Source organism: Engraulis encrasicolus, chromosome 18 (genome assembly GCF_034702125.1).
Source record: "Engraulis encrasicolus isolate BLACKSEA-1 chromosome 18, IST_EnEncr_1.0, whole genome shotgun sequence".
Classification (NCBI taxonomy): Eukaryota; Metazoa; Chordata; class Actinopteri; order Clupeiformes; family Engraulidae; genus Engraulis; species Engraulis encrasicolus.
The window spans coordinates 555,001-568,230 of NC_085874.1; the positions used below are offsets into that span (position 1 = coordinate 555,001).

At 46.1% G+C, this 13,230-nt stretch overlaps 1 protein-coding gene across 3 annotated transcripts in view; it reads right to left on the reverse strand.

Moving 5' to 3' along the window:
- The window catches only part of disp1 (dispatched homolog 1 (Drosophila)), a 132,105-nt gene that overhangs the window by 107,647 nt on the left and 11,228 nt on the right, over window positions 1-13,230 (reverse strand). For all 3 annotated transcript variants that reach the window (XM_063222697.1, XM_063222698.1, XM_063222695.1), the window contains exon 2: window positions 3,641-3,778. The gene's annotated coding sequence lies outside the window, so the exon portion shown is untranslated. The remainder of the gene's footprint in view (window positions 1-3,640; window positions 3,779-13,230) is intronic.

Sequence of the window (13,230 nt, forward strand, 5' to 3'; positions counted from 1 at the left end):
TACAAAGGCAATGTGCAGTAGCTACATATTTGGTCAAAATTGACTTAAGACTGAAAACGGTCTTCATTATGCCTCCTTTATCTTGTAACACATCCTTATGGTCCAAATGTGTCCAGTTTTAGAGATATTGACATGCCAAATCCACAGTAACTACAATATCCAACCTAATTCCAAGGTTTTTCAGGGCATTTCTCAGTTTCAGTGTTGGCATAGTTACTGCACTTTGTAGTGCAGAGTGGATCTCCAACTAGTCTTAAAATGAGACTGGTCCTAAAGCCCACCTACGCAACGTGGCTTAGCAGCCAGCTACTCAAACTGGTCTCTAAACTCTTTTGCAGTTGCCCAGATAAACATCACAAGCATCTGCCCCACTGATCTTAAACCCACTTGTCTTAAAACTTGTTTATGGGGCCTAATGGCGCTAAGCTTAAGCCTCATCGATGTGTCTAAAATATCATCTATGGGGTCAGTAGTTTGTCCACTGGTCTTAAACCTACTCTATATGGTTGGTAAACTGGTCTTAAAAAACATGCATGGGGCCCACTGGTCTTAAACCTCATCAATGGTACCAAGTAGTTGGTCCAATGGTCTTAAACCTCATCAGTAGTCGCCTGCTGGTCTTAATGGGCCCATAAAAACGCACTGTGTTTACGATGGGGGAGCTGTGACGTGACTTCGGGACTCTATGCTGGTAGCACAGGGTGGACTCCCCTGGATACCCCTGTGGCAAAATGCCCCTCTCTGCTGTCAAACGACCGCAAGAAGCAGAACTGTCCTTCATTCGAAATGGATAGCAATGGCCCGCTCAGATCAGGATTACTCAGTGCAGGGTACCACCCATGAAGGCCAACTAGAGTAACGCGAATTACAGAAGAGCCTTTCACCGTGTTACAAGTTGACGAACCACTGACACATTATTTTCAGGTTGACAGCAGAGCTACTTTGTGTTAAGCATCCCTGTACAGGGTTTAACCGAGCATTTTATAGTTAAGGCCGCAACTTGGACAGCAAACAGGTCCCACCTTGTATAGGTCCACGGAAATGACGTGTTTTCTATGTAATTTCTAAAGGTCTTTTACAAAACATTGTAGAAGCCATTATATTTCATATATTGTATTTTTGTATATATATTTATAATATATATTTTGAGAGATCTTATGTCAAGTGAAGTTGCACAATATGCGCTTTCCAATCATGATGGTCATATTCCATACCAGCTTAACCCCCAACACATCTCGACTAATCATTTTTCTATCAGACACACTGCTGTAGGTTCTGGAAAGTGACACAAAAGACAAAGTATTGTTACAGGAACAGGATGAAGGGTAGGTTATATGAGGCCTGTAATCTGAAGAAGAGCGGAGCGGAAGTGAGGGGGAGGGGTGCAGATATTAAGAGTGCAGAGGAATAAGGGGGGAGGAGGCCTGGCTGATATCAAGGGCATGGGGCAAGAAGGGAAGGGCACGGCAGAGGCTGAGCCAGCTGACTCACTTCCGTGCATTATTTGGGGCTGTTTGTCTTAGCTGGTGTTTGTCAGGCCCTGGGGAGGGGGAGGAGGAAGGCCACAGGGTGCATGAGGGGGTGGTGGATAGAAGGTGTGTGGTAAGGGCGCCGTCCAGTTTGGCTCTTACTAAGCCAAGTGCATGGAGAAGGAAGCGACGAAGAGGTGGGGAGGGAGGGGGAGAGAGAGAGAGAGAGAGAGAGAGAGAGAGAGAGAGAGAGAGAGAGAGAGAGAGAGAGAGAGAGAGAGAGAGAGAGAGAGAGAGAGAGTGAGTGTGTGACGTAAGGCTCCTTGTCTATCTGCCAAGGTGAGGAGGAGTGTGCCGGTAAATGTGTGTGTGTGTGTGTGTGTGTGTGTGTGTGTGTGTGTGTGTGTGTGTGTGTGTGTGTGTGTGTGTGTGTGTGTGTGTGTGTGTGTGTGTGTGTGTGTGTGTAAAACGTGGCCGTGTAAAGTGTGCCATGGAGTGTTTGCCTGTGTCAATGGGTTTGTGTCTCCAAGTCTGTGTCTGTGTGTATATGTGGTTCAGTGAGTGCATATTAGGGGACAGAGAATCAGCAAGAACCAGAGAGAGAGAGAGAGGGGAGAGAGAGAGAGAGAGAAAGAGTCAGAGAAGAGAAACAAAAAAGAGAGGGACTTGGATTTAAGTACCCTATTGTAAAAGGGTCTTTGTTCTCGAAAGCCAGACGCTGGGCTGATGATCTGTGTGTGTGTGTGTGTGTGTGTGTGTGTGTGTGTGTGTGTGTGTGTGTGTGTGTGTGTGTGTGTGTGTGTGTGTGTGTGTGTGTGTGTGTGTGTGTGTGTGTGTGTGTGTGTGTGTGTGTGTGTGGCACGTCTCCAACAAATCATTCCATTAATGGGTCAGATATTAATGACTTGCAGGTGACAGTCACACTACTCACCCCATCATGGCTCATAGTAAAGGAATGCACATCAAGAAAAACACACACACACACACACACACACACACACACACACACACACACACACACGCACACACACTCACAGTCTTGATTGCTTTGTTTTGCTCTGTCCTTCACTTTCTTGCCATCACTCACTCTCCAGTGAAAAGAAAGGCAGAGAGAGAGAGAGAGAGAAAGAGAGTGAGAAATAAATGGGGCGGAGGGTTGGGGCAGAGAGAGACACAGACACATGTATACAGAGACAGTCTGATTATGAGACTACATGACTAACCTCCTGGCCTCATTTAATGCAAAGTTACTTTCATTAGTTTGTGTGTGTGTGTGTGTGTGTGTGTGTGTGTCTTTACGTACAAGTGCACGCGTGAGTGTGTGTGTGTAGTGTAGTGTATAATTGCATGCGTGTATGCATGATGTGTGTGTGTGTGTGTGTATGTGTGTGTGTGTGTGTATGTGTCTGTGTCTGTGTCTGTGTCTGTGTCTGTGTCTGTGTATGTGTGTGTATGCGTGTGCATGCATGCGTGTGTGTATGCGTGTGCATGCATGCGTGTGTGCATGTCCTGAGGCAGGGCAGCTGGGGTTTAGCGGAGACGAGGGAAGGGGAGAGACACATTGGCAGGCAGGGCTCTCTACTCGGGTCGACCCAATCAGGGCTCCCCTCAGCAACACAAAGACCAGGGGATAAAGGGGGAGCGGAGGGCCTGCCAGCTCTAGAGAAAGGCCTCGTTAACCAATGCTGTGCAATGATCACCACACACACACACAAGAGATGGACTGGGCCCACACGGACTTGAATCAGTGAGCAGGGTTCGCAAACAAACAAAGAGAGAGAAAGGGAGAGAGAGATGGAGAGAGGGAGAGATGGAGAGAGAGCGCAACTGATGTCTGTGTAAAGGGTGTTTGCGTGCACCAATAGAGCTCTGTATTTGCAAACAACTGTGAGTAGCAGGCAATCACCCACTTACACAAACACCCACAAACACAAAAAATCGTGCACACACACGAGCAAGCGCACGCGCACACACACAACCCTTGTATATCTAAATCCATGTACATACATTTTGGTAAATACATTTGGCATTTGATGCATGTGAAAGCAACTAGCTTTTGCATGGTATTCTGGGATAGGTGTTTGTTTGTCATATTGTTGGCACCAAATGCAACCAAAATATTGGGGATTATAGCGATTTCATGTTGAACACTGTTGTAAAAAGCTGTTTACCTTTTAACAAACTCCAGCCACGTACTATTGAAGTGGTCAAAATCCTGAGACCGAGTCTGCAGTGTCCATCCTCTTCAACCTCATGAGCCAGACGTGTTAGCGAGCCGGTTTAGCCGCCCAGTACACCGTCACTGTCACCTACCCAGCCAGAGGGAAGAAAATCCAATACTAAATTTAGACAGGAAATGGACATTTATCATCTAAAAAAACATGTTTGTGCAAATTTGCTAAAACTAAACATTGATAAGTTGATTGGATAGGTTTCACCACACTCGAAATCAGAAACACTTCTATAAGGAGACTGGTGTACAATACTGGCCAACACTGGGAGATTCGTAGAGAGAGAGAGAGAGAGAGAGAGAGAGAGAGAGAGAGAGAGAGAGAGAGAGAGAGAGAGAATATAATGTACTGTGCCATGAGAAGAATGAGAATCCATTTAACTAAACCGACTGGAACCCTTTCCCGGGTTTTCCTAACGTCTTTTTCAGACTGTTATAAAAAAGAACAAAAAAAGAAAACACTCAAAGAAATGGATTTCCCTCATCATTCCTCTACCTCATTCTTGCTCCCTACAGCACATACTCAGACAGCCAGGCTAAGTAATACTTAACCGAGAGCACTTAATGCATCAATTGACTTTAAATTGCCCTAAATGTATTTGCTTCCCCCGGCCGATAACGGCCATTTGTAAAAAACTGCAGTACAGCACACTATCACCACCATGCTTCCCACGGCAGGGGCAGACGTATTCTACTTGATCTGCAGACCGCAGCTTAATTGTAAACTTTCCACTTATGCAAAAACATTGGCCGCCATCATCAAACCGACATCCCTGGAAAGAGGTGAAGGTGGGGGGGCATGCTGAATGCATTTGCTTGGCGGACATGTATTTTTCTTCTTCTACCCCTTCCTCATCACCCTTCTACCATTGCAGTGCTTTCTGACATCGAGTGTTCCTTTGCAAGCCACTTCACAAGACTTGACCCACACAATGGAAGGTGAGAAAGGTCTGGAAAGCTGAGAGAGGGAGAGGAGAGGAGAGAAGAGGAGAAGTTAAGAGAGAGGAGAGGAGAGGAGAGGAGAGGAGAGGGACAGAGAAAGGGGAAGAAAAGGAAGGAAATAGAGAACAGGGAAGAAGACAACTTGACTCACAAAATGGATCGTGGAGATGCTGAGAAAAGGATAGCAAAAGAGAGTTGAGGAGGAGAGGAGAGCAAAAGGGAAATGAAAGGAAAGGACAGGAAATGAAGGAGAAAGAGAAAAGAGAAGAAGGGGGAAATGGGAGAGAGAGCGAAAGGAAAATGATATGTGGAAAGGAAATACTAAGAGGGTATAGAGAAAGGAGAGGAGCGGAGAGGGAGTTATTGGGCTGATGAAACTTTTGAGGGCATCAAAACGTAACTTTGCTGTTGTTGCTACCGCTGCCTGGCAACCCAATCAGTGGCCTTGAGAGATGGGGCTGTGCGTGTGCATGTACGTGTGCGTCTGAGTTTTGGGTGGCCTCCAAGCTTAGTATTATACTGGTGCTCCTTTTCCGCCCTCACTTTCTCTCCCCATCTCTCTGTCCTCCTTTCAATCCCCCTCCCTCTCCCTCTCCCTTTTGCTGGCTCTCTCCCACTCCTCTCTCTGGCTCTCTCTATCTGTCTCTCTCTGGATTTCTATCTCTCCCTCCTCCTCCACTTTCTTCCTCCTTTCCTGTCTCTCTCTCTCTCTCTCTTTCTCCTGTCTGTTCTCTGGTTTTCGTCTGCGTAATGGTCGCTTCACAAAAAAGGCCTTCTCGGAGACACACAGATGTAGCTCTGGGGAGATACACAGCAAAGAGAGCAAAAGGAGTACATGTCCTACGTCTCCTCTAACCCACTCGTTCACTTTTCCTTTCTTTCCCTCCCCTTCACTCGATCTCTCGTTCTCCCTCGTCCTGGTATTCTCTCCCTCCCCCAGTCTCTGTACTGGAACGAATACAGCTTGTGTTTGCATATTTTTTCAATTTTGTCCCTTATTGAATTGGGGTACACTGGCGGTAGCTGCAGTGGTGATGGTGGTAGGGGGAGCGGTCAAGTCCCTGGAAGTCATTTAGAGTAGAGATGCAGAGAAAGAGCCGGGCGGATCCTGGAGGACAGGCAAGCAGACAGGAAGGCAGGCTGGGCCATTCATCCACCTTGCTCTAGATAAGTGATTCTTAGGGATGCACCGCTACCGATATTGGTATCGGTATCGGCAACCGATACTGCTCATTATACTCGTACTCGTCAAGCACTTGCCGATACCAGGAGCGATACTGCTATTACACAAAACAATGCAAAATCTTGTCACGTTCTGTGGACTTGAAAGCAGCATGGAAAAAAGTGCTGCCTCATACATTTACAAACGTTTAAATCTACATGGAAATGGACAATAAAAATATCACAGGTGGAAAAAAACAAGGCCATGCATTTATTTTCATTGTATGTTGGTGGTAAAAGGTATCGGTATCGGTACTCAGTATCGGCAAGTACACACATTAATGTACTCGTAAGTTACTTGTATCGGTTTTCAAAAAAGTGGTATCGGTGCATGCCTAGTGATTCTGAAACTGTGGACCGGGGTTTGAAATTGTTCCACGTGTGCCTTGAAATCATCTTCTAAAAATCTAAATAAAATTTGTGTGCGTGTTACGGTTGACTTTTTAGTTGAGTTGTATTGTTTATTGTTGGGTCAGAGCTGGGCCCCGATCATTTGTGAACATTTCAAGTGGAGCCCCAAGCCGGAATAGGTTGTGAAGCCCTGCTCTATATCAGTGGTTCTCAACCTATTTTGAATAAACACCCCCTGGACCTCATCATAAGCCTCACAACGGCCCCTTGACCTCATCATAAGCATGCCAACACCTCCTTAGTTTTAAAAGATAAAATAGACTAATGCCCCCCTTCAATGGCTTAACCCCCCCCCCCCCCAAAAAAAGAACAAAACGGGGCTGTAGTGCCCCCGTTGAGAAACACTACTCTGGATGAAGCCATCAGGTGAACTCCTGTCCTGACAGCATCTGGCTTGGTGAGGGTGGAGAGTGAGGGTGGGGGATGAGGGGGTTGCGGGGTCCAGACGTTTCATATGACAACACATCAGCAACAAAGAGTTCAAGCTCACCTACTCCAAATGGACACCAGAAGTCGAGGAATATGATACAGTGGTTATTGATACTGATACTAATGACCAAGCCTGCAAGTTTGTGTTTGGGTGTGTGTCTATAGTAAAACAAAAAGTCCAATTCATTAGAGACATCCATCATTTTCCATGACTTTTCCAAAACCTTTTATCAAATTTCCATGATGAAGATAAATTATTTACTCTCAATGTGACCGACAAAAGCTGATGTCAGCATTGAAACATTGAACATTTTGGTGCTGACTGACTGAAGAAACCAAATAAGATGGTCCGTGGCAATATTGTGTAGACAATTGATAAACATTAGATAAAATGTCCATAACTTTTCCAAAACCTCTGGAGAAATGATCATTTCCCATAACTTTCCAAGGGCCTGGAAACTTTTCCAGGCTTTTCATGACTTTAGGAACCCTGTAGAGAGGCCGAAATGCTGCTGTATTGTGACATAAATGTGTCCAAAAGTGTCCAAAAACACGTTTCCTGATAGCACGTTTAACTTTAAAAGTCCCTCAAATTAGTTAAGTCTTATTACAGAATTCATGAAATAACTGTCTTCTTCTCACCTTACAGGTCTGAAAAAGAATCGCCACCTTATCTACACCAAGATATTCCGGTAACACTTTATTTTAGGGATACATCTATTAGCACTAATACATACAATGTCCCTGTATACATAAACCACATAAAAAATCAGTTCCCAGACTTAGATCTAGAGCTGAAAAGCCTACAATACAGACTATGCAAACACACACACACACACACACACACACACACACACACACACACACACACACACACACACACACACACTCAATGTCACCCTACTACACATGCTGAAACATGCTTGAAGACGGAGGGGCACATTGACAGGATGAATGGATAGCGTCTCTCTGCTGCCTTCCTCCTTTGCTGCTTTTTGAACTAGACTTGCCCTCCTCAGGGTCACCCTCCTCTAATTTAACATCTGAGAGAGACAGGAGGCAAAAAGCAAAAGATTGAGGTGTGGAGGAAAGGACAGAGAAAAACTGACTTGACATTTAAAATCCCTTTATTGAACCATTGCATGGTCTATACGTCCACAAAAATGGTCCACACATCCACCAAAGTAAACCCCCGGCCACCCACCCTACCCGATTAAAATCAACCCATAACCAATGGAAAACCAGCCCGCCACCAGTACTGACTGACCATACCCCCTTGTCCACGCACCACTTCTTTGCAAACGTATCAGTATTCCCTGTGACCTGATAGTAAGCGTACTCAACCATAATTCTAGACTAAACTAGTGCTTTAAACATTTTTACCTGATCCCCCACATTCCTAGCATCGCGCACCATCCTACGTACTTCCGCCAAGAGACTTGGCTCCGCACTACGTCTGGCACCTGTTTTCTGTGGATTGATGTTGCCAGTGTTCTGACAAACGGTCCTACATTTTAATTTTATGCTACGGTAGGATGTTCTGTCAGACATGTCTGTTAAACGGTCCTACAATGCCAGACAGACGTCAGACATCAGTTCAACAACTTATCCTAATTGTTCTGAAAATGTCCTTCTCTTTTCCTGCAATCGCGTCAGATCAAGCAACCTCCAGACCATGAATATGAAATGAAATGGTACAATTATGGGATGGTCAGGACCAGGCTACCACATTCTCCTCCTCTTCCAGCTTGTTGCATTTCCAGATGGACAACTTTGCTTGACCGATCAAAACGTTTGCAGAGAAGAAGTGAAGATGAAGAAAATGGAAAAGAGGAGAAAGAGAAGGATCAAAGGAATGGAGGAATAGCAGAGAAATATAGAGGGATGGATGTAAGAGGAGATAATCCAAAGAAAAGAGAAAAGAAGGAGAGGAAAGAAGAACAAGAACTACATGAATAGCCCAGGGCTGAGACATTTGTTTTTCCCCCCGCTGCTTGCGGTTGAAAACTTGTGGGTGAAGGGCCCCTGTCGGTGATGAATGATCTTCACCTTGACATATTGAAGCCAACATGGCTGACCCTGTGAATGACTCTTGTAGAGTGGTCATAAAGCAGCCTGCAGTGAAGGGATGTGTGTGTGTGTGTGTGTGTGTGTGTGTGTGTGTGTGTGTGTGTGTGTGTGTGTGTGTGTGTGTGTGTGTGTGTGTGTGTGTGTGTGTGTAGATCTAGGGTTGTGGGGTTGGAGGAGGATGATGGTGGTTGTGGTGATGGGTGTGTGTGTGTGTGTGTGTGTGTGTGTGTGTGTGTGTGTGTGTGTATAGACCTTGTGTATATTTTCAACTACAGCAAATACAATTGCAGTAGCGCGCACGCACACAAGAGAGAAATGCGAGGGCCTGCGTTGGTGTAGTAGAGTAGCCTAGTTTTGGGGCCAGTGGTGTAGCGTTCCAGAGTCCATATGTGTGCCATTAGTCAGGATCACTCACTGGTCACTGGCGACAGGACCCGATGAAGCTTCCACAGGAGTCCAGGCCTCTCACCGGTCAACGCTAATGAGCACCGCACTAATGGCTACAACACAGAATGTATGTGTTGTTTGGGCTGCTGTGTGTGTGTGTGTGTGTGTGTGTGTGTGTGTGTGTGTGTGTGTGTGTGTGTGTGTGTGTGTGTGTGTGTGTGTGTGTGTGTGTGTGTGTGTGTGTGTGTGTGTGTGTGTGTGTGCATGTGTTTGACATTTCAGTGGTGTGTGTGTGTGTGTGTATGTATGTCACGTTTCAGTGGTGTGTCTGTGTGTGTGTATGTGTGTGTGTGTGTGTGTGTGTGTGTGTGTGTGTGTGTGTTTTAATCAGACAGTTCTGTGGGGTGAATATGAATCGTAGTCAGTCTGAACATACAGAGGTGGAATGTGTGAGTGCTCTCAAGGTCTTGAAAAACACTTGAAGACAGAAATGCCAATTTGTTGTGATGTTGGAAAGAAAAAGTCCTTCAACAAGGCATTCAAAACAGTTCCCCCTAGTGACTGCGCCCAGCATTTGCACTGGTCTAGTTCAGTCCTGCACCACATCATTAACGGCCTGACCAAGAGAGAGCAGAAAAAGACGAGGAAGAGGAGTTGAAAGAGGAGATGAACAAGCAGGTTTATCCTCATAGAGATAGGGGCATGCCGCATAAATTGAGGTGGAAGAGAGGGAGGAAGATGAGTGGAAAAGAAAAGAGGAGAAGGAGGAAGAAGGGATGAGGGAGAGAAGAAGGAGAAGGAGAGAGAGGAGAGAAGAGGAGAAAAGCAAGGAGACCCGGAATTATTGGCCCAATCCAAGTTGTCTCCGGTCGGGACAGCGGCAAGCATCTAAATCACGGCAGGGGAGCCCCTGAATTCCTCCCGCTCTAGAGGCCAACTCAAGCTCTTCCTGTCTGCCTGCGACAGCGAGCGAGAGAGAGAGAGAGAGAGAGAGAGAGAGAGAGAGAGAGAGAGAGAGAGAGAGAGAGAGAGACAGAATGAGAGAGTACCAGCTCCCTGTTTGAGGACAACGGGTGGACTATATAGCTAACACGCAAAACAGAACACTGATGATATGCGTTGCCTCAAACCTACTCCAATTTTGCTGATCTGTCTTTCTATGCCTTTTGTAGGTTGCTTTGGATAACAGTGCCTACTATGTAAAATGAAACAGAATAGACTGTGCATTCAGAGGTGTGTGTGTGCATGCATCTGTGTGTGCGTGTGCGTGTGCGTATAACCATGCACAGTTTCATCCCAAAAAAATGTAAGGTTTGGGGGTGGAAGGGAGACACTATCTTAAGGAATGGTCGAAACCCTGAGGTCAGGACCTGGAGAGTTGGAGCCAAATGCGATTGGACAGGCTGGAGAGCATCTCTACGTCTGGGTTTGGGGTACGAGGGGATGGGGAGTGGAGTGGGGTGAGTGGGACTGGAAGTCAGCTCAGTGTGTAGTGGGCAACAAATCCCAATGAGATTTTTCTCTGCGGGATGATTGAAAAATTTCCTGGAGGTTGGGGAAGGACGAGTGTGTGTGTGTGTGTGTGTGTGTGTGTGTGTGTGTGTGTGTGTGTGTGTGTGTGTGTGTGTGTGTGTGTGTGTGTGTGTGTGTGTGTGTGTGTGTGTGTGTGTGTGTGTGTGTGTGTACCTACGGCATACATGTTTGTGTGTAGAGGTTGAAAAGTAGAGGTGTGTGGGTGTATGAGAGGGAGAGTTTGTTTGAGTAAAGCTAGGGTCACTAGGGGAGTGAGAAAGCAAGTGAGCAAGTGCAAGAAAGAAAGAAAGAAAGAAAGAAAGAAAGAAAGAAAGAAAGAAAGAAAGAAAGAAAGAAAGACACAGACAAGACAGACAGACATAGACATAGACATAGACACATAGACACACAGAGACAGAAACAGACAGAGAGCAAAGTGGCTGACTCAGTCACCCGGAACTCCCCCAAAGGCCACCAAAAGGCATTCCGATTAGACAGGAACCTGCCTTCCTTCACACATGATCCACATTTGCCCATTACTGCGTACCACTGACCGCACTTCACTCCCGCTTTCATGTGTCTCCCACGTCCACCGCAGCCGCACCGGTTGATGGGAGGATTGCACAAGTGCAAGTGAGCCCTCGCCAAAGATTTAAACCACAACCACATTGTTATTTTTCAAATGTCTGATGAAAGTTAAAAACCTATTCAGAGACCAACAACATAGCCTGAGATAATAAATAACAAGAGAAGACTGCCAACAAAACATTATTAACTTACAAAGACAAAAAGCCTGCCCAGTTGCATGTCTCCTTGTCAACTCTACACTCTCTGTCCATCAACAAGGGAGGAGCACTGCACATTCTAATGACGTTGTACTGCTCAAATGCCATTCTGCAAACATGGCGAGGCAAAAATTGCCTTCTTATGTGTTTATGCAAAAACTGTTGAAGCACATCTAAATCTTATGAACGTGCATTACTTAATGAACATACATAGTGTAATAGAAGGTTGTCAAGACAACATTATTAACTGCACACATGGATTGTGGACACAAGCCTGTTCCACTGCATGTCTGCTACCATACTTTAAGGACAGACATTACACAGAACATACACAGGCCATGTTGTCAGGTCCTGTTGACAAGACCGGTTATGAGAAGAAAGACGAAAAAAGGTTCAAAGAGATCTCAACCCACTGATTGGGCATTCAGGTCACTACACCTGAAGTCCATTACGGTACTTTCCCCCCCTGGCAGGCATTCTCTGGGAATGGGGTGGGGGCAAGAGGAAGAGAAGGGGTGCGGGACAGGGGGACGACTGGTTTGTAGCAATGGTCAATTTAAAAGTCAGATTGCCATATATTACTGTAATACGCTCTGACAACTCTATTGAGTCCAGCCCTGCTATGCTGGGGGGAGTGAGGAGGGGGTGGTCGGGCGTAAGAGAGAAAAACTGGTGGAACTAACACACTACACCTGTTGCTTTTCAGCATCCCCACAGTATATCAAATATACAAACAGTGACAGCTGCTGCAGCCCCCGGAATGAGATAGCGCTGTTGGGGTGGAGGGGTATGGCAGACAGCAAATGCAAGAGACAGAGCCACGCGTTGTTCCTCTGTGATCCAATCAACATCCCCAACCATGGGGAGGAGGAGAATTCTGCGGCCCTGTGTACAGGAAAAATGTTCACATCCAGCATTTAAGATGGAGCACCACACACCATTGATTCACCCATTCATTAAGCTTACCCCTCCTGGCCCTTCTTTCAATAACCTTCACCACCACCCCCTGGTTTGGGTCCGCCACTCCGGGCCAGGCCCTATCGCGAGCCTGGTTTCAATTATCAGCTCCATGAAGGCCCACATAATAGAGATGACATGATCTACTGCCTGAATGGGATGGTATGACTCCACGTGATAGGCTGACAATCCCACAGCCTCGTTCCGTGCAGACAATCATGAGTTACGAGCGAAAGCCTTTTGATTGGCCGTGCCAATCCGTGGCGGATGAAATTGCGGACGGTCTTGGAGTAAAGTTCCAGAAGACGCTAGGAAAACAAAAGAGAACTGGCAGGCTTTTGAATTCTTTTATGTCTTGATATCCACCCGGCTTAGTGGTTAAAAGAGAAAGGCAGGGGCTTCAAACGAGAAATTGACCTATAAACTTTTTTTCTCCCTCCCTCCTCGTCCTCTTCTTTTTCTGGAACTCAAGGCCCGACGTAAATTATGATGATTTTTTTTTTAGTCATGCCGTCAGAACTCGGAGGAGGTCAGTTTATCAGAGAATCTGGCTCCGTTTCCACGGAGATCATCGCAACAACCTCTCCCGGGGTCCTGAACTCAGTGGCAGAACCTCTGGGTCAGGGGGTGATAAATCTGGGGTGTGGGACGGGTCCGATCGAAGCCCCTTGCTGGGGTTGGCTGTCTGCAACTTGATGGATAGTCACATTTTCTGTCTCCGTGTGAAACATAGTATGCTACATCAAGAAGAAGAAGAAGAAGAAGACAAAGAAGATGAAGAAGGAAAAAAAACAGCCAAGTTCACATGCATCAAAAA